Here is a 25,429-nt window from a genome sequence, read left to right as displayed (position 1 = left end):
TATGCAGCTTATCATCAAGCATGTCTTTCTGATAGTTGCTGAAATACCTTACTGTTCTGGAAGGCTGTTTCTTAATTTCCCAGTACAATATCTAGGATTTGAAAAGCAGATACTTTTAAAGTGCATGCATTTAGGGAGGGGAAGAAAGCCAGTGCTGCAAAGTAGCCTGCAGCTTGGAACCTTTCAGATGCACACAGCATGATGATGTCAGCAGTGCCAGGATTACCTTCCCTCTGCGCATCTCCTTGCTTTGGTCTTCGCTCCCCCTCAGCATCTTCTGCCAGTGCTCAGAAGCCACTGTAGTTCACTTGGATTTGGTTGTCACTTTTCTCCTGTTAATTCAAGTCAGTGTTCCAGTACTGTCAGCCACCTGAGTAGGTTTGGGGTTTCCCTGCTATCCTGTTTTTATTTCCTGACAGGGAACATGCTTGTACACATTCTTCTCTGGCTCAGCAGACTTGTGTCTCAGCAGCAGGCACAGATGTCTCTGAGCATAATGCCAGTTCAGAGCAGAGATCAGCAGAGGCTTTGAACTTGCTCCCTCCTTTAATTGGAAGTAGCCTGGATCTGATGAGCTTCCAGACAACATTGCAAAGCTCAGCTTTCCCCCGCCCCCGGCTTCTCCAGGCGTGTGAGAGTGTAGGTGTGTGGGAAGGAGGGAGTTGTCATTGTGAAGAATTGTTCAGGAGAGTGGGGAATTACTCATTTCCTAGTTTACTGGTGGGGATCTGCCTTATGTATTGCTACACCTAGGATGTATTTTTAACTCTCCTGTGGTAACTATAGCATACGTACAGATGGACTTACTGAAGGATAGATAAAACATACTACAAATTACACAGACTGTGCACAGGGATACTAGGAATGTGGCTGGCTGTAGAAGTACCTAGCTCTTGCAGTCACTAATGTTTTTTTAATTGAGACAATACTAGATAGTCTGGTTGCTTTTTTGTCTTTTTTTCTTCATTTGTTTGCCTATACGCTTGTAAAGGACAGGTTGAAATCAGGACTCATGTAGCAGAGGCATTCACAAAGTGGGCTGCTTCTGAGGCCAGACCAGTCCCATCTGTAAAGGACAAAGGCTGCTCACTGCATGGTTGTTCAGAGCTGTTCAAGGATGGAAAACGCAAGGAATCATAGAGGTGAGCTGTAACTTCTGAAGATCCCTTCTATCTTGTTCTGGTGCTTTTCTTTCCCTATTACTCAGATTAAGTCCATGCCTGGTGAAGTCCCATTTTGGGCAGAGAACTGTCTTGTAGGATAAGCAGCAGGAGGGGGAGACAGGGTAATGAGTTAGTAAAGTATATTGCTTTTGTGACATTAACATTGCACTACTGCAGCTCCATGTTCCTCTGTGCCATGCTGTAGTGTTGCAGGGGATCATGGAATTTGTGAATGTTTGCCTGCTTCTCTAAGAGCTGTGCCCAGGATGCTGTGATACAGGAAATATCCACTAGGTACTGAGTGGAGAGCACACATCTCTCTGGGCTATCTATGCTTTCAAAGCTAAAAATTCCTGCAAAATTCCTTTAAGAAACTGTTTTCACTATGCCTAGCTATAAAGACTGTTTTTTTTAAAACTATATTAAAAGAAAAGGCACTAAAAATTGACCACACAATGATTGAGATGATTGTAACATGGACACTTAGTTTATGATTGTTCCCCTAAAATATAATCAGGTGGACAGATAAACATGTATTGAAAACATATTTAAGTCCAAATTTCAATACTTAGACCTGAAGTAACAGCAAAGGATGTAGAACAGACCTGTGCAGTTTTACTAAGTTCTTTCTGCTTTGTCAGTGTGAGTTTTAGTGGGAATACTTGCTCTAGTTCTGTTCATGTCTTTTTAGGGAAGACCAGAATCACTGAAACTGCAGGGGAAAGCTAACCCACGTTACTCTTATCTAATTCAGAGCCCTGCATATGTTGCGTGGTACCACTGAGGTAACTCCTTTTCCATCAAGTCATCCTGCAGTGGTACCTTGTTTATCTTTAATTATGTGTTGTTTATTAACAGAAAAGAGTGAAAACAATCAGCTGTTCAGGGAACAGGAGCAAAATTACTGAAGCAAAACAGTTGAAAATTTTCAAGCAAATTGATTTGGTGTTGGAAATTGTATTTCATGTACACATGCACATTCTGTTTAAAATTTCAAGGAAAGTTTTTGAACCTTTTTTAAATTTGACAAGCCAAAAGCATCTTGTTCTAGTTATAATTTTAGATGTTGCATCAATCTAAGTTGGTACAAAGCACTTTGAAAAATAATTTCGGTATTTTATTTTGCCATTTTTGTATTTTTAATTATAAAACAAACTTGAATGTTTTGACATCTTCCAGAGAGGATGAAAAGTCTGTTTTGAAGTTTGCATGGCCTGAGGTTGGTCAGTATCTTATGCAGGTGTGAGATCAGCACCCTAGATAGGTGGGTGGAGGAGTTAGATTGCAGGAGTTAAGAGAAAACAGAGAAATAAATATTCACATTGAAGCTGGACAGCCTGTCTATTTTGGCCTTGGTTAGGCTTTAATGGGTGGCTGTTTGAGTGTGCCTACTTCTAGCTGCATCTGAACCAGGGGAGTGTTAGAAATGTTAAAATTTGTAGTGCAGGGTCTTGGGACTTCATCATCATTGGACTTCCCCACATGGTGAAAGTTATGACTTTTGATCAGCTGTTACTGATACAGATATTTGAGGAAAGATTCAAAGATGTTTCAAAAAAGACAGGATTGATCCAAACAGAGGGAAAAGCAGATTAGGGCACCCAGCTATTGAGGACCAAGGTAACTGGTTTCATTCTATATGCTTAGAATACAGTAGCCAAGAGGGAATAATCCTGTTGCTGTAAAAAAGAGAGAAGTGCTACATTACCTAATAGGTCTGCTTTTCAATGTCTGGGATCCTTAGTCAGCCTTCTTCAAAGTGGTAAGTGATGAAAAAGGAAAAGCAGGAATGTTACCTGGTTCCTCCTAGTGGGCATGAATTGAGGCATTTGGGCACTGTCACTCTTTGGGGACTAAACTGCTGAGAAGTAAACTGTGTGTCCTACTTCATTTTCTGATCTGCTCCTGGCACCATGCTGAAATGTTACTGGCTGGGTTTGTGATGGCAGAATTGTGGCAGTGCCCATAGGGAAAGTTATTGAGGCAGTAATTTGTCACACAGGTCACTTGAATATCTCTAATAAGAAGCTTCTAGCACATGATTAAGAGAGAAGAAAGTGGCGATACAATTGCTTCTTCATATTCAGCTGATGTTTCCCAAATGAAGCAGTAAATTCATACGACCCACACTATGAGCTAGTGTTCCCTGGAGTAGCACCCTCTGCTATCTCAGAGTAGTTATGGTTATTACTATTCCATGAATACGTAGGTGTGCTGAGGATCAAGGTGTGCAGCACACACAGCGAGAGGGGCCACCTGGTAGTAAGAGAGTCAAGCTGAAATGGAGAGGCTGACACCCCAGAGGGCTGTGCAGCCCTTCAGAGGGACCTCGACAGGCTGGAGAGATGGGCACAGAGGAACTATCTGAGATTCAAAGGGAAGTGCAGGGTCCTGCACCTGGGGAAGAACAACCCCATGGACCAGCACAGGCTGAGGGCTGACCTGCTGGAAAGCAGCTCTGTGGAGAAGGACCTTGGGGTCCTGGTGGACAACAAGCCATCCATGAGCCAGCAGTGTGTCCTGCTGCCAAGAAAAGCAGTGCTGTCCTGGGGTGCCTCAGGAAGAGCACTGCCATCAGGTCGAGGAGGTGATCCTGCCCCTCCACTCATGCCTGGTGAGGCCACACCTGGAGTGCTGTGTCCAGTTCTGGGCTCCTCAGTACAAGAGAGACGTGGAGCTCCTGAGTGGGTCCAGTGGAGGGTAACAAAGATGATTAAGGGACTGGAACATCCCTCTTCCCAGGAAAGGCTGAGGGAGCTGGGCCTGGTCAGCCTCAAGAAGACACAACTGAGAGGGAACTCATAAATGTCTATCAGTATCTGAAGGGGGGTGCCAAGAGAATGGATCCAGGCTCTGCTCCATCTGAGCAATAGGACAGGAGGCAACAGGAAGAAACTGGAAGGAAGCATTTCACCTGAACATGAGGAAGAACTTCTTCACTGTGTAGGTGACTGAGCACAGGAACAGATTGCCCAAAGAGGTTGTGGACTCTGGCTTGTTGGAGATTTTCAGAAGTTCTTCCAATGTGCTCTAGGATGATCATGCTTGAGCAGGGAGCTTGAACCACTGTGGTCCCTTCCAAACATACCCATTCTGTGATTTTGATTCTGTAAATGGGAGGATAGAGAAGGGAAACATTGCAGTATGCTTGAGTCACATATTGTCTCACTGGCATTTGCTTAACAAGCCTTATTCTGAAATGCAGTTTTCGCTTTGTCCTGCTTTCAAATTCTTTTTAAAAAATCCTTTTAGAAAAAAATAGGCAGAGGTTAATAGTAGCTTTGCTTTGAAATCTGCTTATGCTTTACATAACATAAAAGCCTGCCTGTCTAGGTTGGATGTCTACTTAGTTCTGTGCCACCTTGTATGAGCATAACAAGTAAGACTCAGTTTTAAACAACAGAAGGTCAACCGAATTCTAGTTAATCCTTTTATTTCAATTTGCAGAAAGCAGGGGAGAAAAAGATAAATCACTGCAGAATAGGATGATACTCAAATGGCACACTTCTCATGCAAATTCAGAGTTCAAACAGGGGAAAATTCAGCCTGTTCATCCACAGTCCCTACTTTGGGATCAAGTACAGCCTTTTCCTATTCCAACAGAGAGAGTTTTCCCCATTGGGAGCACCACTGTGGCCAGCAGACAGCATCTAGCAGATCTTGTAGCAGCCACAAGGAACACTGCATCTCATCAAGTATGTGCAGCCAGCCATAACAGTCTGTATAGATGATTCCTGGATGTTGGGGTTCTTTTTCCCCCACAGCCTTTCTTTCTTTCATGGGAAAACTTTTCTGGATGGAGGACATGCATTGTAGCTGGAAATTAGTCAGTCTGGGTTTGGCCAGTTCAAGTGTTGCCACCTGCTACTGAGTTAAAACATTCTGCTCTCCTCTGAGATCAAATGGGGTGCCAAGCAAAGACGGCCATAGAGGTTTTGGTTACACAACTGTCTCTTTTAGAGCCAGCCTGAATCACTTGGCACAGCACCACATCGTGTATATATGTTTGCAGCCCAAAATATATTAGCTTGCACAGCTGCCAAACTGCATGGCACAGTCATACCTAGTGAGCTCCCTGCTTTCACTTCTAGTTAATTTTCATTATTGTTGCTTTTCAGATTTATCTCTGGGCTTGGAGAAGTATATGTAGCTCTGTGTCCTACAGAGAAAATGCTAGTATGAATGCTTCTCTCTCAAGAAAGATATAAGGCATCACTGAGTCAAGGGTTTTCTACCCATTCTATTCAATAGACTTCAGGTGAGGTCCTAAATCTGCTTGTGCACTACTTTCTTTCTGCTTTAATCACTCTTATATTACTTCCTATGTCATATTTCTTGGCCCTTGGTAGCACTTGAGAACAGTTCCTGTTAATATTGAACAGGACTGTGTTCATTAGTGTGCTGATGACTCTTCCGTATCACCGAGGGAGGATGCTGAGAAAGATCCCTGGAGACATCTCCCTCTTTTCATATTTCAAATTCATATTTATTTGTACTCTGTTGACAGTGTTTAGGGATATCTTAGCTTGCATGACCTGGCTCATAGCTGAGACATTTTGAATCGATTTTGAGAGGAAACTCTGTAAATTATCTTCTAAAGCCTAAGCCTAAATGTGATGTTCCTGGTGGTATGTCTAAAATGAAACAAACAACAGCAATATCAGCCACTGAAATTAACCAAAGATTTGTGCTTTAGAGACCTAGGCAGCAGATTACTCTTACTTCTTTTATCCTCTGTATGCCTATAGATTTTTTTTTTGCCTCTCAGAATTTGTTCCTTTTCGTTTTATTGGCATAAGATGTTGTCATAACTGCCACAGAGCAGAGCTCAGCAATTTTTCAAGGATGTTTTGCTATGCTGCATTTTCTGTCCCAAGATGGAAGTCAAATGTGTTGGCAGAAACTCAGCAGAACCCAAGAGACCCCCTTCCTCATGAAGGAATTAGATGCAGCCCAACAGTTTAGCAAAGGTGGTGGCATAGATCTGTCTGAGTCTGGTGATCAGTGGGCACCAGGAGCCATCCCTTTCTTTGAGGTTTCCATAGGTGCTGTAGTTCCCAGTTCCCTGCCCATGATTCAGTATTTGTCCATGTGAGATGTTTGGTATCCAAGTGAGTGGGATGGCCATGGCTGGCAGCCAAACTCCCACCAGTTGCTCACTCGGTCTCCTCCTTAAGAGGAAGGGGAGAGAGAATAGGAAGATCAGGAATGGGAAAGCTTATGTGTTGTAATGAGGACAGGGAGATCTCTTTCAATTACCATCATGGGCAAAACAGGCTAGACTTGAGGAAAACTGAATTAATATATTACTGATTAATTATGTATTTAATTAAATTTTTGGGTATTGGAAGACAAAAAGACTAACACTAAAACACTCAGAGAAAGCATCTTTTCTTCTCCCTTTCTAAGGCTCATTTTTTTCTCCTTCATCCTTGTTATCACCACAGGTTATGTCCCTTGAGCAAGGCAAGGGGAACTGGGTTTACGGTCAGCGTGGAGCAGTTCAGCCCTGCTGCTCTCTTCTTGTCATGCTCCTCCACTCTGGTGTGGGTCCTACCCAGCTGCAGGGAGTATCACTTTCCCAAATCATCAACTGACACAGGATTCAGTATTCCAAACAGCCAGGGCTGGCCACGGTGCTGCTGGTGGGCCAGGTCTCCCAGGAGTGAGGTCCTGTGCTGAGTGCCACAGGGAGCAGCAGCCTCAGGAGCAGACAGGATGCTCAGTGCCTGGGGAGCCTGCCCTGGCCCTTGTCTCAGTGTCCAGGGGTGAGCGTGAAGGTGCTCGGCACACTGCAGCATAAGGCTATCAATAATAAACCATTTTAAATATCTCAAAAGCAGTGCTGTGATGACAGCCCAAGTAATTAATTAGATTACTTTTAATAGACCCTTCAAACAGTGCCAAGTCAGTGACATCTGCTGCGGTGTGGAAGTACCTTCAGGGAAGAACATTTTTAATACAGTGATACCTCAAAAGGCTGGCCATAGATTGGCTGAAAATGGCCATGCAGAGGATAAAATGTTTTAGCAGACTGTTAAGCTCTCCTGCTTCTTGCTCAGCCAAAAAAATGACCATTCACCCACTTACTGGTGGATGATTTAATTGCAATCTGCTTCTAAAAGCACATAACCCGTCTGCCTAAGATGCATTCTGCACTTCTTGGAGAGACCCATGTTCTGCACCTTATTTCTGGTTTTTATCATATTGTTGCAATTTTATCATACTATTGCAATTTTATCATACTATTGCTCATTTTAGCAGAGGTGTCTTTGACCCCCAGTCCAGGAGAATCCTCACCCTCAGCTCATGCACAATCTTGCTCCAGAGCAATTAAGAAGTCTGATTAACAGCAGCAGAGTATGTGGAGCTGGAGTTTTCATAGAAACATCAATTCACTTTCTGCTCTGGTTCTCTTGGGGAAACAATGCAGAAGATGTTATTAAAATAGAGTTTGTTTATTGACCTTCTCTAATTTCTGTGTTCATAAAATAATCTTGTTTATTAACAAGTAATCTTTAGCTGAGATGCACTGTGTTCCCTGAAACATTTTGTGCAGAATTCATGGATCGAAGCTGGAGAAACTGAATACCAGGGAATTAATTTCAGAGGATATGATCTCATAATCTCACCATTTATCTCTGGAGATAGAGAGATTTTGGCTGGCAGCTGCAACCCTAGAGATAAGTGTATTTGAAGGAAATTGAACCTTTTAAAAAATATATTATGTTTTTATGCTTGTGTCAAGTCTCAGGGTTTGGATTAAATGCCAGGTTTGTTCCTGTTTTAGTGTTTGTACCTGGCCCACTCTTATTCAGTGGAGTTAATGTGGAAATAAATAGCAACCTAACTTTATGATCCTGCTCCAGTAAATCTCTGGAGGACTGGTAGAAATGCAGCTTCCTAGGGTCTCTTTCCAAGCCTTCATGACTGTCTGCACCAAGAACTCTGTGCTGCAGTGGCAGTGCAGGGCTGGCAGAGTTGGCTTCATTTCTCACTACAGGGGACTTGTACATCTGATTTTTTTTTTTTCTAGAGCCATTCTGCAGCCCCTTCATTCTTTGTTAGACATGGTGAATCACTGATCCTACTGTGATTCAGAAATGGAGAGAGGGAGAGCAAGAGTGTCCTATGTCAGGTGGAAGTTTTTATTGTTTAAAAATGCCACCATGTAGAAAATGGTGGAAAAGTTGTGTAAGAGCAGCATGGAAGTAAGGGAGTACTGTTCAGTAGATCTTTTTTATCTCTGTGGCAGGGAAATAGACAGCTGGCAGCAGCATTCCAGTGGCTGGAAATCTCCAAGGTAATTTCCAAGATTTGCTGATAGCTTACATGGAAATTGGACAAATAATTTTACAAAAGAGTACTTCCCAGCTAATTCCTCTTCTCTGTATGCTGTTTCCTCAGTAAATGGCTGTTCTATCGCCCAGATTTACTTATTTGGCTGCATTGTTTGTACAATCTTCCTTTACACGTTATGTGATTTCCAAAGGACTCATGATTTCCCCTGACATTAGCTAAACCAGCTGGAGTTCAGTATCTGAAAAAGGAGGCTTGTTGTGTTCCTTTAAAGCAGCAAGCAAAAACTCAGCCTCCAGCGTTTAAATCCAGAGCCAAAGCTAGGTCACATCAGTTCTGGTGCAGTTAAGCACTTAGGTAGGTGAGTAGGCAATGCCACTACTCTGATTCCTGGGGGCTGCTCTCATGTGTAAAGTTAGACCTGTCTATCTGTCCTGCTGAGCTGCAGCCAGGGTCCCAGAAGCTCGGGTGGAATGAGCACTTGGATGCCAATGGACCAAGCCAACCCTTGTGGAGAACGTCCTGTCATATGTGAGCTGGACCCCTCAGAGGAGCAGGAGTTCAACCTTAATTCTGCTTTAGTCAGCTCAGGTGAAGGGAGCAGACATGAACTCTCATGAGAAGGGAAATAGTCTGGCAAGGACACACAGGACATCTGCAGGAATGAAGAGAGGATCTGATAGTGAGGCCTTTAAGGAAGCAAGACCCTTGTAAAAGGGCCTGAAAGCCTTGGGCTGAGCTTGTAGGTACTGGTTTTGGGAAGAGACATTAGGGAGTAGTACGGATGTACAAGGTGCAGAGCATGATGCTTTGGAAACAGTGACTCCTGGGCCCACAGTGTGTGGGAGTTACATAATGCTGCTGATGCTGGCTTTCTTGCCAGGAAGGAAGAAAAGCCTGGCTGAAGACTGATGGGGTATTTCTTTTCTTTTTCTTGGACTTTGGTTCTGAAATCTGTAGAACATTAAGTCATCTCAGCTGGGTCATGACCCTGTGATGAGAGAATCAGATATAAGCAAGCCTATGACTAAGCTGAATAATCCCTTCCTTGAGGAAAACTTCTCAACTTCTCTCTGTTTAGTGTAGTTATAGTAGATGTAGTCATCCTGCTCTGCACTCACTGCTGTGTGAAGCAATCCCACCACCTCAGATAGCCAAAGTTATGATAGGATAAGTGGGAATGAAAGTATTTGTATGATGTGATGAGGAAACAGCATTAAAAATGCGAGCCACCTTGAAATGCTGATCCTCTGCTGAGGTGTTTTGCATGTTGCAAATCATAATTAGAGTTTCAAAACTCGGAGAAGAAAGAACAGCATCAGCAGAACACTTGCAAGAAGGGCTGTGCCAGACACTGAATGTGTTCTCATTCACGGGCACACCATGAGTGAGAAGTGTTGTCTGAAATTACAGGATGAGATTCAATAGGTGTTAATAAGGGAAACAAAGAGATAATTAAGCCCCCTTTTTGATGAACCTTTGCCTGCCACAAACTTCATCATGTGAGCCTAGTAGTTCTCACCTGTTGTAGCTGAAGTGCTGCAGTTGTCCTTAGCACAGATTAATGTGTGAAGAACAAAGGGGAGCCACCTTATGCCTCAGGAGAAGTGTTGGTGCATCTGTCAGAGGTTAGCAAAGATTAAATTCTGACAGTGAATGCCACAGAGAGAAGACTGGTAAGAGGACTGTCTTCTCCTTCGCCTTCTGATTGCCCATCAGGTTAACTGAAATGCTTGAAGGTTTTTGGTGGTGTTCACTAACTTGTTGAACCTAAGAAGTCCTTTCCCATCCTAGCTGTAGAAGATTGAAAGAAGCAGAGCTCTTGTGTGTGTTGCAAGCATGATTTCAATGAGTGTTTCCTTTTATTTTCACTTTGGCAGCCATGGGCCTATGGGTTGTTCTGTAACTTAGGTAATACATTCAAATATTAAAATCCTTTCTGAAAAAAATCACCTGGAACTAAGTAGATTTTAGTAAAACTGCACAACTTATGTTTTATAATGGCCTATTTCAGTGCCTATTGGAATCCATAGAAATGTTTCAACTGATTTTGGTGACTACTGATGAGATGAAGTAGGCAGCTTCGTTGAAAACCTGGAGGAGAATGGTGACGATGCTATATTAAGGCTGTGAACAAAAACCATTTACTCTTGCTAGCATCAGTAAATGGGGGAAGAGGGTTTTTTGGGGTTTTTTTGAGTCTTTTTTTACAGTGAAAGAATATAAAGGTTAGGAAGAAAGAGGCCCTGGAGCAAAGAGGAATATGAGAATGAGTCAGAGCTTTCAGCAGGACCTGACTCTGGCTGGGGTTTTCATCTTTGTGCTCAAAATGAATACAACGTACAGAACAATTAATGAAATCAAGCTTACATGCAAAGTAACTGAAGTGGGTGAATTTGATACTTATGATGTCTTAATTTTTTGATCTGCAAAATGAAATGTGACAAACTTCTAAAGAAATGCAGTAATCCTTGTTTTAGTACTAAGTTCTCTGTGGGAGGTGGAGCACAGATTAAATCATAGCCTGTGGATGTCAAGGGTCCGTTTTTGAATGTGACAGAGGTGATAATAAGGTTAAACTCCACATGGAAAATGGGTGATTCACGGGAGCTGAACTACAATGCTTTCTGCACGATGGTCTGTGCCCTGCTCAAAGGTCAGCTGGAACAACAGACCTAGGAGAAAAGCAGCAAGTGAAAGCCAGTTTCTCTGTGCCCTGATACACAGTAAGAAAGGAAACTTTGCCCTCTTCATCTCAGTTTTTCCACAGTTGCACTGCTTTGGCAAGGAAGATGCAGGTATATAGAAATCTGGTTGTTTGGGGTTTTTTTGTAACATGTAAAATTTTTTTTATGTTTTTTGCTGATGGACTCCATGTGCAGTGAGCTCCACATCTTTGCTAAGCCACAGTGAAGTCAGGAAGCTCTACACTAATGTGGAGTGATCCTATGCAGAGATCTGTCACTATAGGCTTTGAAACACTGCATGACCTAAAGATTATTTGCTGAACAACAAGCAGTTTTGTGTTTCAACAATATGACAAAGACATGAAAAAAATTTCTCCCAACTTTAATTGAAGAGGTAATTGCTAAGCAGAAAAAAATTTAATGCTTTCCTTGTGTTTTACCATCTTAGTTGGCACATCTCCAAAATCTTCTGATACAAAGATAAATCTGCATTTTTTGAGAAGCCATAAGTAAATCCAAATAATTTACTTGGCTATGCATTACCACTCCACTCAAATTCCTTTCTGAAGTGATGAATATACAAGGAAGTTGAATAGAGTGCGGAGGAATAAATGCTGCAATAATTTAAAAGGGGGAGGAAAACCCACAAGGCATGCTGAGCTGCTATTTTCCAACTTATCAGTTAGTTGTTGGGTTTTTTGGGTTTCTTTTTCTGGAGCTGCTGGATTAGTTTCCTCTGCCATTCCTTTCTCTGCCGGCTGGAGAATTAAATGAGCCCTGGTGAAAAGAGAAGTCTATGGCTTTAAATCCTGTTCTATGGATTGAAGTGAATCTTCATTTTTGCTTAGACTTTGTGCCAACCATCTCCGAAGAGAATTTCATTCATTAAAAAAAAATACAGCTTTATTTCTCTGTTTTATGCATATTGGGTAATGTTCACTCCCAACTACCGCTTTAGCTCAATGAAGGAAAGTTTTGTTCTTCATTAACACCCACAACTTAATCAGTGTTTGTGGATATAATATCTTTTATTTCCTCTTTAGCTCTATTTTAGCCCACCCATATTATATGAATGATTTTGCCATTTCCCTTCTTAAGTTCTTAGTCTTCCAGCAGGCACTGTGGTGTACGAGTGTAAAAGAGCAGAATGGAGTTGCCAGGCACAGTCTCATGGGGGAAAAAATCCTATTCCTTGCCTTTTTTTTTTTTTACCAGTATGATGTTTTTCAGACAGATCCCAAAGTATTTTTTCTAAATTTCTCCTTCAGTAACTTGTTCATACCAGGCTTCATTCTGAGGGACAGAAAATTCCAGGTAGATATGGCCCATCTGCCATCAATGAGCCTGCTAAAAAGTACATAACCCCACACCAATCTTCACATACTGTTCCACTTTCTTCCTAATTGTCTAGTCCAGAAAATACTTCCCAACAGCTCAAGGTCAAAAAGTGGAATGCGGTTGATAGCCAAGACCCAAACTGAGAGAAACCTATGGGTCATTTGTGCAGGAAATGTGAAATGCTGCATGGTTCCTTCCCTAACTAATTATCTCTGTGACCCCAGTTGTGTGATCCCTTGTAGTGACGTATATATATATACACACATACACACACATATTGCTTTCCAACACAAGTGATGAGACATGAACTTTTGGGGGAATGTAGGCAGGCACACCTCTAAGACCTACGTGAGTAGTGCAGACAAAAGCTGGCTCTCAAAATTCATGTTATCAGCTTTTCCACCTGCAAGCTTGGTCCTGTTCTGAGGTAGGTTTTGAAAAGTTGTCACAATAAAAGTAGGCCTCTAACAGTGGTGCTGAGCTGACAATCAGAGAAACCAAAGAATTCAGCTTATCCAAAAAACCTAGCATAGGGCAAACAGCAAAAGTGGATGCTTCCCCACCCCAGACCCCTCCTGGCAGGGGAGACTACAGCTGCCTCCCTATTCCCAGCAGGCACTTTGCCTGCAGGGCTGCTAGTAATAGAGTATTGACTCACTGCTACTCGAAATATCTGCATGCTGATGTTGCCCAGAACCCAAAGTGTATTACCTCTGCATTAATTGAAATGTAGCTTTCAGCAGCCCCTATAAACGTGCTCAACTGCAGTGTGAAAGCATTTGTTTCCAGCGGAGATCCTGATAACTAGTGAGATTCAGGAGCGCTGACTGACCTTTGATCATCGGCTTTCAGCTTGGCTGGCTGCCGTGCTGGGAGGAGGAAGGGAAAGTTCTTCCTCGTAAAAGCCAAGTTCATGTCAGTGTCTCCTGTTAACATTTAGTTTCTTTAGCTAAAAACACAGAGCTTTAAAACTCCGTTTGTACTGAATTGCCTGTCTCCTTTTCCTAGTGATACTCATAGCTCAGAAGTTATGTCTTCATTTTTAATCCATATGTGACTTAAATTTTGATGAATATTGCAGCTGCTGCATTTCCAAGTTTGCCTGTCTCCTAGCTTTCCCCTCATTTCACCTCAAAAACTGCCTTGAGATTTTCCTCAAGGCTGCCAAAGTCAAGTTTACCTCCTCCTTGGAACCTCCTCAGCCCCATGGTTTAGGAACAAAACCTCTTGTTGGATGCTGCCCAAGGGCAACCCTGGCTGTGCTCCCCCAAGGACTGGCACGGTAAGAGCCAGCAACCCTGCAGGCTGCTGCATGCTTTTGCAGTCCTTGGACTTCTGAGAGAACCAGGGCTCTCATGCCTGCAGCTCCTTCAGGATTCGTTCCCATTCATCCTCCCCTGGTGCTTTTTCTGATCGTTCTTCATGGCAGGAGGGCCAACTGACACCTGTTCAAATCTAGGTTTTAGGTTGCTGTCTGCTATATGACCTGGTTCTCCTCTGACTTTGGAGCAATTTGTGCAATCTGAGCTTGACTGCATGCATTTCTCTGAAATCACTCTGATTTATCCTGATCACACAAAATCCCCGTAGCCCATGTCATGGGTAATGTAGCTCAGTACTAGTGGAACAATAGCAGATAAGTATGTTTGGCTTCCACCACACCCAAACCAATACAAAAATGAAAAATTACTAACAATTACTAAGGCAAAAAAATTAAATACAGAAAGGGGAGCAAAGAGGTCACAATATTTAAAATAAATGCAACTTGAATACACAAGATTAAACGCTTCCCATGATCCACAAAGGCAGCTGCCCACTTTGAACTTCCATGGTGCACTGCCCTACTACACTGCAGGTAAATAACCACAACCTCAGGGCAATGGCCCTTTCAGGAACATGTTAATTTTACACTAAGCCATTGTTAACAGGCGAGATTTAATGGCAGTGACTTTTGTTGGTATCTAGTCTCCTACACAAATCTTAAAGCATTTTGATTTGCCTTGTTAATGGATGAGTTTAGTGTTTCTGGCACATTTCTCGTTGGAAAATACATCTCATCTTTAACTAGTAAGAGGGATGCTTGTTCTTGTTTCTGTTGTTTTTCTCTTCCTCTGCTTTAGTTTCATGTTTTCAGGTATTTGACAGGGTCCATACCAGTAGATGTGCAGAAATAGGGGAAGGAATGACTGAGTTAGCCCTGGGATGAGTTTAGAAATGTAATAATTTTTGATTTTTGCAAATATTTTTTCTATCAACTTTAATAGTATGTATTGAATCTGCTTTGTTGCATTTTTCCTGAGCCAGGAGTTCTTTGGAAACCTGTGTCTTCAATTAATCAATTATATACCACTGATACATAGTTTCCTAGAGAGCACCACATTTTGATCTGGTATGAACTGATACAATTCTACTGACTTTACCACTGCTGCTTAATTTTTATAGTAGCATATCTAAGGGATATTTGGCGTTGTACTTAACAAGAAGAGGCTTGCAAAGATCACCTGCCTGGGAATCTACTGCCTTTGTGGCCCTTCCCTTGGATTTTGCCACCTGCCTTGGTTTGTGGATCTGCTGAATGTGTATCAGGAAACATCAGAACAAGCCCCTTCACTGCATGCCTGTTATCTGTGAGGAATTATGTGCTGCAGCAATAGCAACCAAACTGTGAAGCCAGAGAGCCTCACTCCCAAAAAGGAAAATCCAAGGACATTCAGATCCTGGATTTGGAACCATAATCAGTCAATGAGCCTGTCAGAATCTGACAGGCTAAATATTGCATATTTATGTATTCTGGTGACTTCACATTTTAAATGTGGGCTCACACCAGCTTTGCCCAGTAGCCCACCAGGCTCCTTCACTGGGCTGAAACCCAGCCCTGTGCCATCCTTGCCTAAGTGGGGTTTCTGAGCAGAGGCTGGAGTCTGACCCAGATTTTAATGGCTTTAGCTGTGGTAAGGCTCCATAAGAACCACTGCTCTTTCAGTTGGCAAGAACATTTTGAAGGTCTGCAGCAAGAGAGCATTTAACAAGCCTCTGCTGAAATGAATACCAACAGATTGTAAATTGCAAAGTGCAGTGTAATTGAATCTGATCTCTGGCTTTTACAGACTCTAGTAATTGGAAATTGCCTTTCTTTTAAATATATGCCATTCCAAGGATGGCTCCTTCTTGAAACTGTGATCTGATCATTTTTAAAAGCATAATGATGTGAAAGTAACAGTAGTATGGAGTCCCCTTGGTACTGGTGGAGGAGGGTGAAGTAAGGACTTTGGGAGCTTCCTGCTGTGTCACTGGTATTAGAAACTAAGTCCTACACTGTAATTAACAGCTTAGCAAATACGAACCCGCTCCTTGAATAGCCACGGCCTGCAGCCCAAATATCAGTGCCCTGTTTGGGTGCGAGCAGGTGACCTGCAGCAGGGCAGGGTGGAAGCAGTCCCGGCCAGCCCTTGGCAGCAGCAGGCAGAGCAGCCTCCAGCCAGCTCCAGGTACAGCCTGCACCCCTCCTTAATCCCGGCCTCCGGCTCAACACTGCCCTGCACGCTGCCCAAGCAGTCCTCTCTGCAGTGCAGGGGGTCTAACGTTCGTCCTCAGACATGAAAATACAATGATTTTCCCTAATTTTTTTTGTTCCTGTACGTGTAGGAGATTTAAAGGTAAGGTTGGAACTTAACAAAACAGAGTAAAACAAATGAAGTCTAGATCTGAGCGTTGTATTTTGCAATGCTGTAGACTTGCTGTTTGAAGTGCATGTTCCTTCTCCTCGTATGCCCCTTTTCTGTCTCAATAGCCTTTATTTTGTGACAGATATTTTAGTTGCCTAGGTATTGATTAAAGATTTCACAGAAAGCCACAAACAGATTTGAGGCCTGGAATCTTTAGTAGGAGAGCCTGAATGGAGAGCTTGTTTAGCTTTATAAGGAAGAAGATTAAAAGCTGACTTACTCAGTATAAAGTCCCCTCACAGAAAGATGGTACTACCAAAAAAATAATTGAATGACTCATGAGAATGTATGAAGACTGGTGAAGTATGTCTCAGACATCTGGAACCTGAGGGTAAGTAAGCTCCAATTAGAAATTTGGCTTAATTTTGAAAAATAATTTTTATTACTGAAAAAACCTTCTAAGGAGTGTTTGTTCATATACTCTTCTTAAGACAAGAATTAATATATTTTCAGAAGACATATTTTAGCCAGATATTTGCTTAAATAGGTGGTTATGTGGTTCTTTATGGGGTTACTGAATTGAAATTAAATACACTGGAGATTAGAAAGGGAGATTGTAGTGGTCCATTCTTGCCTTTGACTCTCTCGCTTTATAACAGTCCAATTTCTCCCCTGCATGTGCCAGGTAAGTGAACACTCAAAACTGGCTTCAGACAGCAGACAGATTCTAGAAAATTCAGGGTAGAATGGAGGGCAAGAACTTCTGTGAACCTTTCTCCACGTCTACCTACTTTTTCCAAGGGCGGGAGGAAGAAACACTCACAGTGCTCTTACATGGTGCTGCAGGTAGATGTTGGTTATCACCTTCTCCTTGTCCTTAAAACAACTTAAAAGTTGTTTTGTTGTCCTGGTTCTTCATGAGGCCATACCACTGCTTCTGTTGTTGTGCACAGTGAGTAAAAGGAAACATCCTCATTATCAGGTGCTTTGGAGGGTCACCATGGAAGAGGCTGACCAGCACCTTCTTGTTCTAAAGGCTGAGTCTCTTTTGTAGTTTCCAGGTAGCTCCAAAGTTGCTGTCCACCAGCTCTGCCTGCCAGTCAGGGTGATAATGCTCTCAACTTTCCATTTCATGGGCTGGGAAGTGCATGAATTTGGACTGGGAAGAAAATTATTAACTGCAACTGCACTCTGCCAAGATACAGTTAACAAGTTGGGTTTCAGTTTCACATTTCTTCTTCGCTGTAATTATTTGGACTGCCTATGGCATTTGTTCCGCGTTTTTCCTTCATGAAAACCATCTGCTGGTATATTCTTAAAAAACATATTTTGCCTGCAAGTCCCAAATAGCCAATGCTTCCCCAGCTCCCACCTTTTTAAGGAAATACAGCTTGAGTAGCCATTTGTGCTGAGTAGTGGTGTTTGAAAAAGTGGGAATGTGTTACTGCAGTCATAGGGAAGGAGATGAGACCCAGTATTGCCCATTGCTTCCATAATCTCAGATGGAGGTGTGCAAACCACTAGCAGCTGGGTGGTTTTAGTTAGGCACCTGAAATTAGAAACCACTTCTAATAAACACTGCATAAATAACATTAGTATGAGGGATTAAAGAAAGAGCACTGAAGGAATTTAAGGGCAAGAGGTTGATGGGTTCTCCTTACAACACTCCTTCAGACCTGTGACCAAACCCCACCATTTACCCTGCAGTGTCACTCAGCCTGCTGTGCCAAGGCAGTTGTCTCTCTTGGAAGAGGTAACAGTTTCACATATGTACCATATTTTAAGAATGAGTGACTGGCTTCAAGGAATTAGAGTTTTAGTTACACCAAGGTAATTCTGCTAGCTAATAAATATAGTTAGCACTAACTTCTTTATGGATATTCAGAAGTTACTGCACATGCAGTCTGAAGGATTCTCCCTCCTTTTAACTTTTTTTTTTTCTGTGCTCACGTCAGTGTTGGGATTCTCTGTTCTCTCAGAAAGGTAGAAGTAGCATTTGTTCTTCTTTCTAGGACACAACATTCTGCCTGCATATTTCTACCTCTGAATTCACAGCTAGGCTTCACCCAGAAGGCACTGACATAAATTATTTAATTTTATGTTTTGAACGTTCCCTGTGATCATATACAACACATTCCATTTGAAAGTGTTTTTTGTAATCAAATTTGCTTTTAGCTTTTAAGCCATAAAGCTCTGTTGAATGCACTTGGATAGAGTATATGCTTTCAAGTAACTTTTTTGTTAAGAACCTTAAACCAGATCTGTTTAACAAATATTCAATGAGCGTGGTCTCTCCTGCTTCTGTGGTAGTGCAGTGATGTGATATTCTATGGAAAGGCACACTGCAAGCAGTCTGGACCTGAGAGTGGTTAGCAATCTGTGGAACACAAGTCAGGGGCTCTGCTGTGAATTCCTCTACAAAGCTGTTATGTGATCCTGAGGAAGTTGCATTGCCTGTTCATTCCTGCCTCTTCCCCATGTCTCATCTGCTGACAGTACTCTACTTAACATATTTCCTTTGGGAGGTAGTAAATATAGCATTTTAGGGTCCAAAACTGTACATTTTTGAACTCATTTTATACTTGTACCCCACCAGTTGGATTAGACAAGACATATAAAGAAGAGTTTGGTCTTCACCTGTTGGTGTCATACCCTCTGAACCAGACTTACAAATGAATTATCTCATGCATAAACAAGCCATAGACATATAACCTTGTGACTGTGTTTGCTCCACAGTGTGGTTTTGAAAATCCAGCTCACTGTCTGCAGGCATCATTTTAAATATGTCTTGTCCTAAATTATCAAGCACATTCAAATGGACAATTAGAAATTCCCGTGAGAATGTAAAATGTTACATCTTAAAAAAATCTCTGACATAAAATTCCTTCATTTGATACTGATACTACAGACTGAAGGACTTTTTGGTTGGCCACTGAGCAATTCTGCTCAGAAAATTAATTTTAAAGTACTGCTTATTTATACCTTCTGTTTGTGTGCATGATAGGAGATAATTGTTTCATTTTGACTAACTATACTGTACGTCCTTGTGCTGCAAAGCAGTAATTGTGTTGATAAAGCTCCCCAGAAAAAATTCCACTATGTGCAACTTTAAAAATCACATTGAATGATGTTAGAAATGCAAAAGTCTGCTTTTCCTCAAGTTTAATTACAGAAACCATCTAACTGCTTAGACCTCCCCCAAATCAGTCTTTCCTTAGTAATGTATAAAGATTCTGCTCAGTATCTAATATATACGTGTGTGTGAATATTTGCTTACTTGAATTGTTCATGGGAAACCTTATCCTCCTTGTGTAATATGACATGAAATATGGTCACCAACACGTGCCAGTAGGCCATGCAGTGGAGGCAAGGCATTGATAGTTGCCCTAGCTTTCTCTGAAATGAATGAGGTGGTATGCACTGTATCAGTCTATATCTGCACAATCTGCCACAGAGAGCACAAAGAGCTTCATCTACAAAATGTATTTTACAGAGATTTCCGTGGGGAAGGAAACATCTAAATACCTTAGGGGCTCTGGAATCAAACAAATGGCAATTCTAAGATTTTTCAAACAGTGCTGCATTTGCTTCCTTCTGAAAGTGTAGCTGGATGCTGCCTGCCTGTGTTTCAGACAAACAGCTATTCTGTCGAGCATTGCTGATCATGCGGGTGTGATCCACCAGCAGCGCTCCCACTTGGCTCTGCCGTGCCATGCTGCAGCCAGGGATGGGCTCTCTGGCTGTGATCGCTTCCGATCGATGCCTTCCACCAAGCAAAGGGAAATACAATATTCATAGGAAGGAAGGGAGAATGCAAGGAGCTCTGCCTCTCTTTCTCAATGATGCCTGCATGCAATCAGGAATGCAGACAGGATTTTGGTCCCCGCTCTCTTTTTCTGTATGCTACACATGACCCAGCATCTAACAGAAAAAAAGGAAATCTCTTTTCTGATATCAGATCCTATATTTAGAAATCAGCATCAAGTCCTGTTTCTGTGCCAGGCAGCTCCTGGCTATCTCGCTACTCCCACCTGTGGATCTTCTGTTATGAAACTAGGTACAGATTTCTTTAATGCTCTCTTTAAATGTAAAAAACAATCTTCTGGGTCTCCTAGAGAGACTTTGACAGCTCAAGCATCATTTTCCATGTAGGATTTAGCTGAGACACATAATCTACTGTCTGAAAAGTAGTGAAAGCCTTGGGGCCTTAAAATGACCAATAAGTAGTATCTACAAACCTCAATTTTTGTCTCAGATAAACATCTATGGATGCTGCAGCTCCTATCATTTAGCAGCTCGGTGAAGCTCTGTATCACAAATTTTACTGTTGCATCACCTCAACTGAGCTGCAATTGCAGAGCAAGAAGGAAAGCAAAGCTTCTTCTGCATGTTTTGCAGCTTGTACACTATAAGCTTTGCAAGGATAAAATAAATGGGGGGTGGCAGTGGGGAGGGTGTATGAGGGTGTCAGCAGTTAGTGTAGCTGTGAGCTTGCTTTCTCTGTGCATTTTAATAGAGATCTCCTGCTAACTGAAGCCTCTGTGTGGCTCGGTAATAGCCTCCTCTGTGCTGCCCCAGCCACAGCTCACCCTTTGCTGCACATCTAGTACCAAAGGCTGGACCCTGCTTCCTTACACAGAGCCTTAACCTTGCCTTGCCCTTCCACTGCACAACAGCCGCTTTGTTTCCTTTCACTAAGTCAGACATCACAAATTCCTTCCCTCTAAAGCCATTAAAACAGAACCGGCACCACCCCAAGTGGTTTCAGAACTAACTGATTTAGATGCTGGAGTCTGCTGCAAGGCCAAAAATAACTCCCCATTTCTTCCTCCTTCATTGGTGAAAGTAGGAGAGAAAGTGGCCAATGACAGAGACACAAATCCCCCATAGGCATCGGAGACAAATCTATTTTGTGGCAGGAAAAAAAATAATGCTCCTGAAAAAATGTTTCTTTGCTCAGGCTAATAGATACAGACCTGCTGCATGCAATTTTGCTGAACCGATGGTATCACTTCAATGGCTCACGAACTACATAAAATGCATTACATAATTATATTTTTAAACACTGTCCCCAGCTGTGCTGATGCACATAAAAGCTGTGTTTACAATGGACTCGGCACATGTAATTATTTTGTGGCACTAGCTCTGTGCATTTCCTTGATGGATGCTCCACGGTGCATAAAATTGTAGCTTTTATCATAGATTCTTGAATATATTCTTTGGCTGTTTCAGCTTTAAATACTCTGTTGTCCTCGCATGGGTGAACAGGACTGATGCCTGGAAGGGCTAAATTATGGCAACTGAGGGAACACCTTTAAGTCCTCTGGGAGCAGCAGAGAGGGAAGCATGATTAGTGTTGGAGTTGAGGCACCTGGGTCACAGGAAGCACTGAGCAGCAGAGCCGGCTGTTCCTCCATGCAAGGCTTCCTGTGCTGCTCCTGCGGACAGAGCAAGGGCCCTGCCCCTGCCCAGATTCATCCCAGCCTGATTAATGCTGCACCACCCCAGCCTCTGTGGGATGGGGAGGCTCAGTAATGCCTTAGGCCTGGTGAATGTGGGAGCAGAGGGGCTCTTGGCTGTCGGTGCAGAGTCAAACAGAACACAGCCCGGGCTGCTGGGATCAAAGAACAGCTTTGATTTATCTTCCATTCTGTTTGTTTACAGCGAGCGCGCTCCCGGCATTTCACTGTGAGCTCTCCCTTCTCTGTTCTCCATCCAGTTGTGGAATACCAAGCATTTCTTTATCCTGGTGCAGTAGCTGATGCATAGGACCCAGTGAAGAGTACAGTGGGATATTTATTTTAGATCTGTTCCTGTGTTCTTGAGTATTAATAACGCTGTGAAAACCTAGATGCTGGAAAGATTGGTACATAACACAGTCCAAAAGTTTTGCCTGCCAAGCAATAGCACTTGGAAATAAATAGAGACAAAAAGTAATACAATATCCTGAAGAACAGCTTCAAAATGATGGAAGAGCAGCACCACATATGCACCTTTCTTTTTTTTTAACTATTGCTGCAAAGAACTGGCAGACTTTTATTGTTGATAAGCAAAATTTTTTGGCATTTTACCTCTAATCCCTGGCTAACCTTAGATATGAGACTCCACAAAGGAAATGAGGAATTTGTGGGAAACCATTTTTTAATGGCAGGTGTTTGGTTGGAAATCAGGTTTGCTTTCTGGTAGTAGATAACTTGAATTCCTTTGTTATCATTCCTTGCCCTTTTCAGTCCTGTGTTTAGTCATGGAAGCTGGAAGCCTGTGCTTCCCCAAGCACAGTTGCACCATGTAAACTATTAATTGGTCTAATGCCAGCAGTGATCAAATTATTCCAAAGCAAATGGCCTGACTGTTGGTAAAACAAGTTTTCCACCCTCACATGAATATGGGCTTTTCCTGTCATGGAAACTCTTCAGCTATGGATGTCCTTAGCATTCCCTGTGTTTGGCAAGTGAAGTTTACATACCAGCTTCTAGCTTGTTGATGCACCAAAGTGTCAGGTGACGGAAGAACAATCTTTAGACCAGAAAAAAAAAAAAGTGGACCCATATAAGTTGATTGTATGTTCGTTTGCATAGCCTGCCTTTCAGATAAACCTTATCCCTGCAAGTGTACTGGTACTTGAAAAAGAGTCCTTGAATAACCTGCACAGAAGCTGAACCACCAGAGAGATGCTACTTTGGAAAAGCAAGCAGAGGAAGGTACCAGAAGCAGTTCAGAGGAAACACTTCTGAAGTAAGCCCCCCTTGTATTGTTCATACGTGTGTCCATCCTGTTTCTGAGGCACAAGGTGTTGTTGTTTCATTAGAGATAAAGTGGCTTGTGCATATGAAATAAGGGTACATTTCTCACTGGGTAGGACATACTTCTTTCTTGCTCACCTTACTAAAGTATGTGATTATTATCTTCTAAAAGGGCTTATTTCCTTCCACTCCCTTACTCTAGTCTTTCAGCATCTAGGCCAAAATATGTTTTACAAATATGTGATCATCTTACACAAATCAATGTAATTCCTTGTGCTTTGATATAGAGCTACGACTTAAGCCAGTGGAGGATCTAAGTCCTCAGTATTTTTTAGATAAACCCCAAAATTTGTGATCAAAGAAGAAATAATTCTAGGTATATTCTTGGTGATCAAAGAAGAAGTATTCTAGGAATAATTAGGCATTCTAATGCTTGCATGGTTACTCTTCCACATTAGTTACAGTCCTTTGCTGCAGCCACTTGTGCAAGATTTTGTGTTTATCTTTATGTACACGGAGATAAGTGTTGCTCATCTTTTGCAAGGCATTAGGTGTTGCATACAGACAAGAGTAGGAATCCACACTGAAGTTAGTGCAAGTTTTCAGTTTAACAGGAAAAAAACAGTCCTCTTAAGAATACTGTTTGAACCCTGATCTTTGCCTTTTGTGTCTGTCACCAGAAGCTTCTGTTTCCAAAAGCAAAATAATGCTTTGAGAAGTCACAGTTCAGTGTAAATGATGTCATGGTTATAGGAGCTGAGGCATCATTTTTGTTGCATTAAGTCCCTCTTGGAAATGTCCAATAAAGCTAGAAGGAAAATGAGACTTATTTTACTGATTTTTTTTGAGCACTTTAATTCCATTCTTGCTATGTTGTTATCTGTGAGAAGCCTTTTCTTTTTTACTTCTATAAAGTTCTATCACTATATTATCTAAGCAGCTAAGTACTCAAATTATGTAAGTTGTACATAATAGGATGTCTGTAAAACTTTGCTCCTTCCAGCTTTGGAAATTTCTATATTGCTCTTCTCTGGTGACTCAGCTAAACATCTCCCATATGATCTAGGAGGTTGTGGGTAGGGTGGGATTTCCACCCTTTGAAGGAATGTATCCTAGTCCTCAGGTATGACCACAGCTGCAGCCTTGCTCTCTTCCCACATCCCCTGGACTTTTCTGGGCAGTCTTTAACCATCAATCAATGGATGCATGCTGTAGTCCTTGCCATGCATTTAAGATCTGTCTACATAGGAATATTTACCTAATGTTTTCAAAGAAAAAAAAAACTACCTTTTGATTTGCACAGCAGGAGCATTTGCCTGTTGTACCAGATAGCAACCTCAATATGTACTTTCATGGTCTGTTTCTTCTAGAGGGTATTTTTGGCCCATAAGTGGTGTTTGAAGAATATTTCTACCAGTACTATTTTTATGATATGTCTCTCGTCATGGTGCATTGCTAACCATATGGCCAAGTACAGTTTATGCAGCTAGATGGCAAGGTTTACTGCCCAGCAGGCATGAGAAGCATTTATTTTGAATAGATGTGTATTGAGGGGAAAAAATAAATTCCAGTTCAAGGGTACAGGCTTAGGACTTTTATTTCTTCCCTTGGTTCTCCCTTGGTTTTAAATGAGGTTCAGCATCTCTCCCTTGGAATCTCACTGCAATAATGTGGGCTCAGAGCAGCTGTTTTTACTTTGCCTTGCTGATGGCTGGCAGGAGATGAAATATGGAGGAGTAAATTCTGCCTGGCTGCTACAGGTTGCATCACAGAATCACTGACTGGTAGGTCTCTGAGAATTGTTACTGATAGCTAGATTTTATCTTGGTAGGGGTAAGAGCTCATGAAACAGGATGACTCAAGGAATGACTAATGAAAGCTTTATGATGAAACTTCTGTCTTAAGGCGCATCAGCTGTGACCAAAAATTAAAATCAGGGCATTATTTGACAGTCTAGGGTGAGTGAGCAGATGCTCTGAGTCCAGCTTCTTGTAGAAATATGTCTTCAATGTAAAATCCACTAGTTCAGCTTGTATCAATTAATGTCAGTCAGGAAAGGCCCAAATGGTGAACTATGACATTACCCCTCGAGTGGCAACTCTCTTTAGAGCTGGGCCATTTAATGAGCAGATGATATTGCCATTACTTTGTGCTTTTCTCTTTTGTAAATAAATCACTCCAGTTAGGTGTATACACACAGCTTTGTGTGTTCACAAAGAAACACAGGCTCCAGGTCTCTCAGAAACAGTTCCAGCTGCTCAGCTGGCACTACATTATCAATACAGGCATCATAATATTTAGGTGGACCTCCTATACAAATGTCATGGGGAGTCCCCCTGCCTGACTAATTTATGCCTCTACAAAAATATCTTTCTTCAGCTCCTTGACCCCAGGCCCTGGAATTTACCGTGTTTTACAAGTACTTTTGCTTTTCTTGTGACACCAGTAGCTCCTCTAAAATTCCAAATCATTAGTCAAACACCTAAGTCAATGTGGAGGTATCACCTACTGTTTTGACTTAGCAGTGCTCAGTA

At 42.1% G+C, this 25,429-nt stretch overlaps 1 long non-coding RNA gene across 4 annotated transcripts in view; it reads left to right on the top strand.

Annotated features, from left to right (window-relative positions):
* Positions 1 to 670: 670 nt before the first annotated feature.
* The window catches only part of LOC135297199 (uncharacterized), a 51,041-nt gene continuing 26,282 nt past the window's right edge, over positions 671 to 25,429 (top strand). For 2 of the 4 annotated variants that reach the window (XR_010359245.1, XR_010359244.1), the window contains exons 1-2: positions 671 to 1,142; positions 22,731 to 22,887. This is a non-coding gene — a long non-coding RNA (uncharacterized LOC135297199). The remainder of the gene's footprint in view (positions 1,143 to 22,730; positions 22,888 to 25,429) is intronic. The other 2 variants (XR_010359246.1, XR_010359243.1) reach the window with 1 other exon arrangement.

This window comes from Passer domesticus, chromosome 3, assembly GCF_036417665.1.
Source record: "Passer domesticus isolate bPasDom1 chromosome 3, bPasDom1.hap1, whole genome shotgun sequence".
Taxonomy (NCBI): Eukaryota; Metazoa; Chordata; class Aves; order Passeriformes; family Passeridae; genus Passer; species Passer domesticus.
The sequence above is the reverse complement of the archived record's forward strand: the minus strand, read 5'-3'. Positions and strand labels throughout refer to the sequence as shown.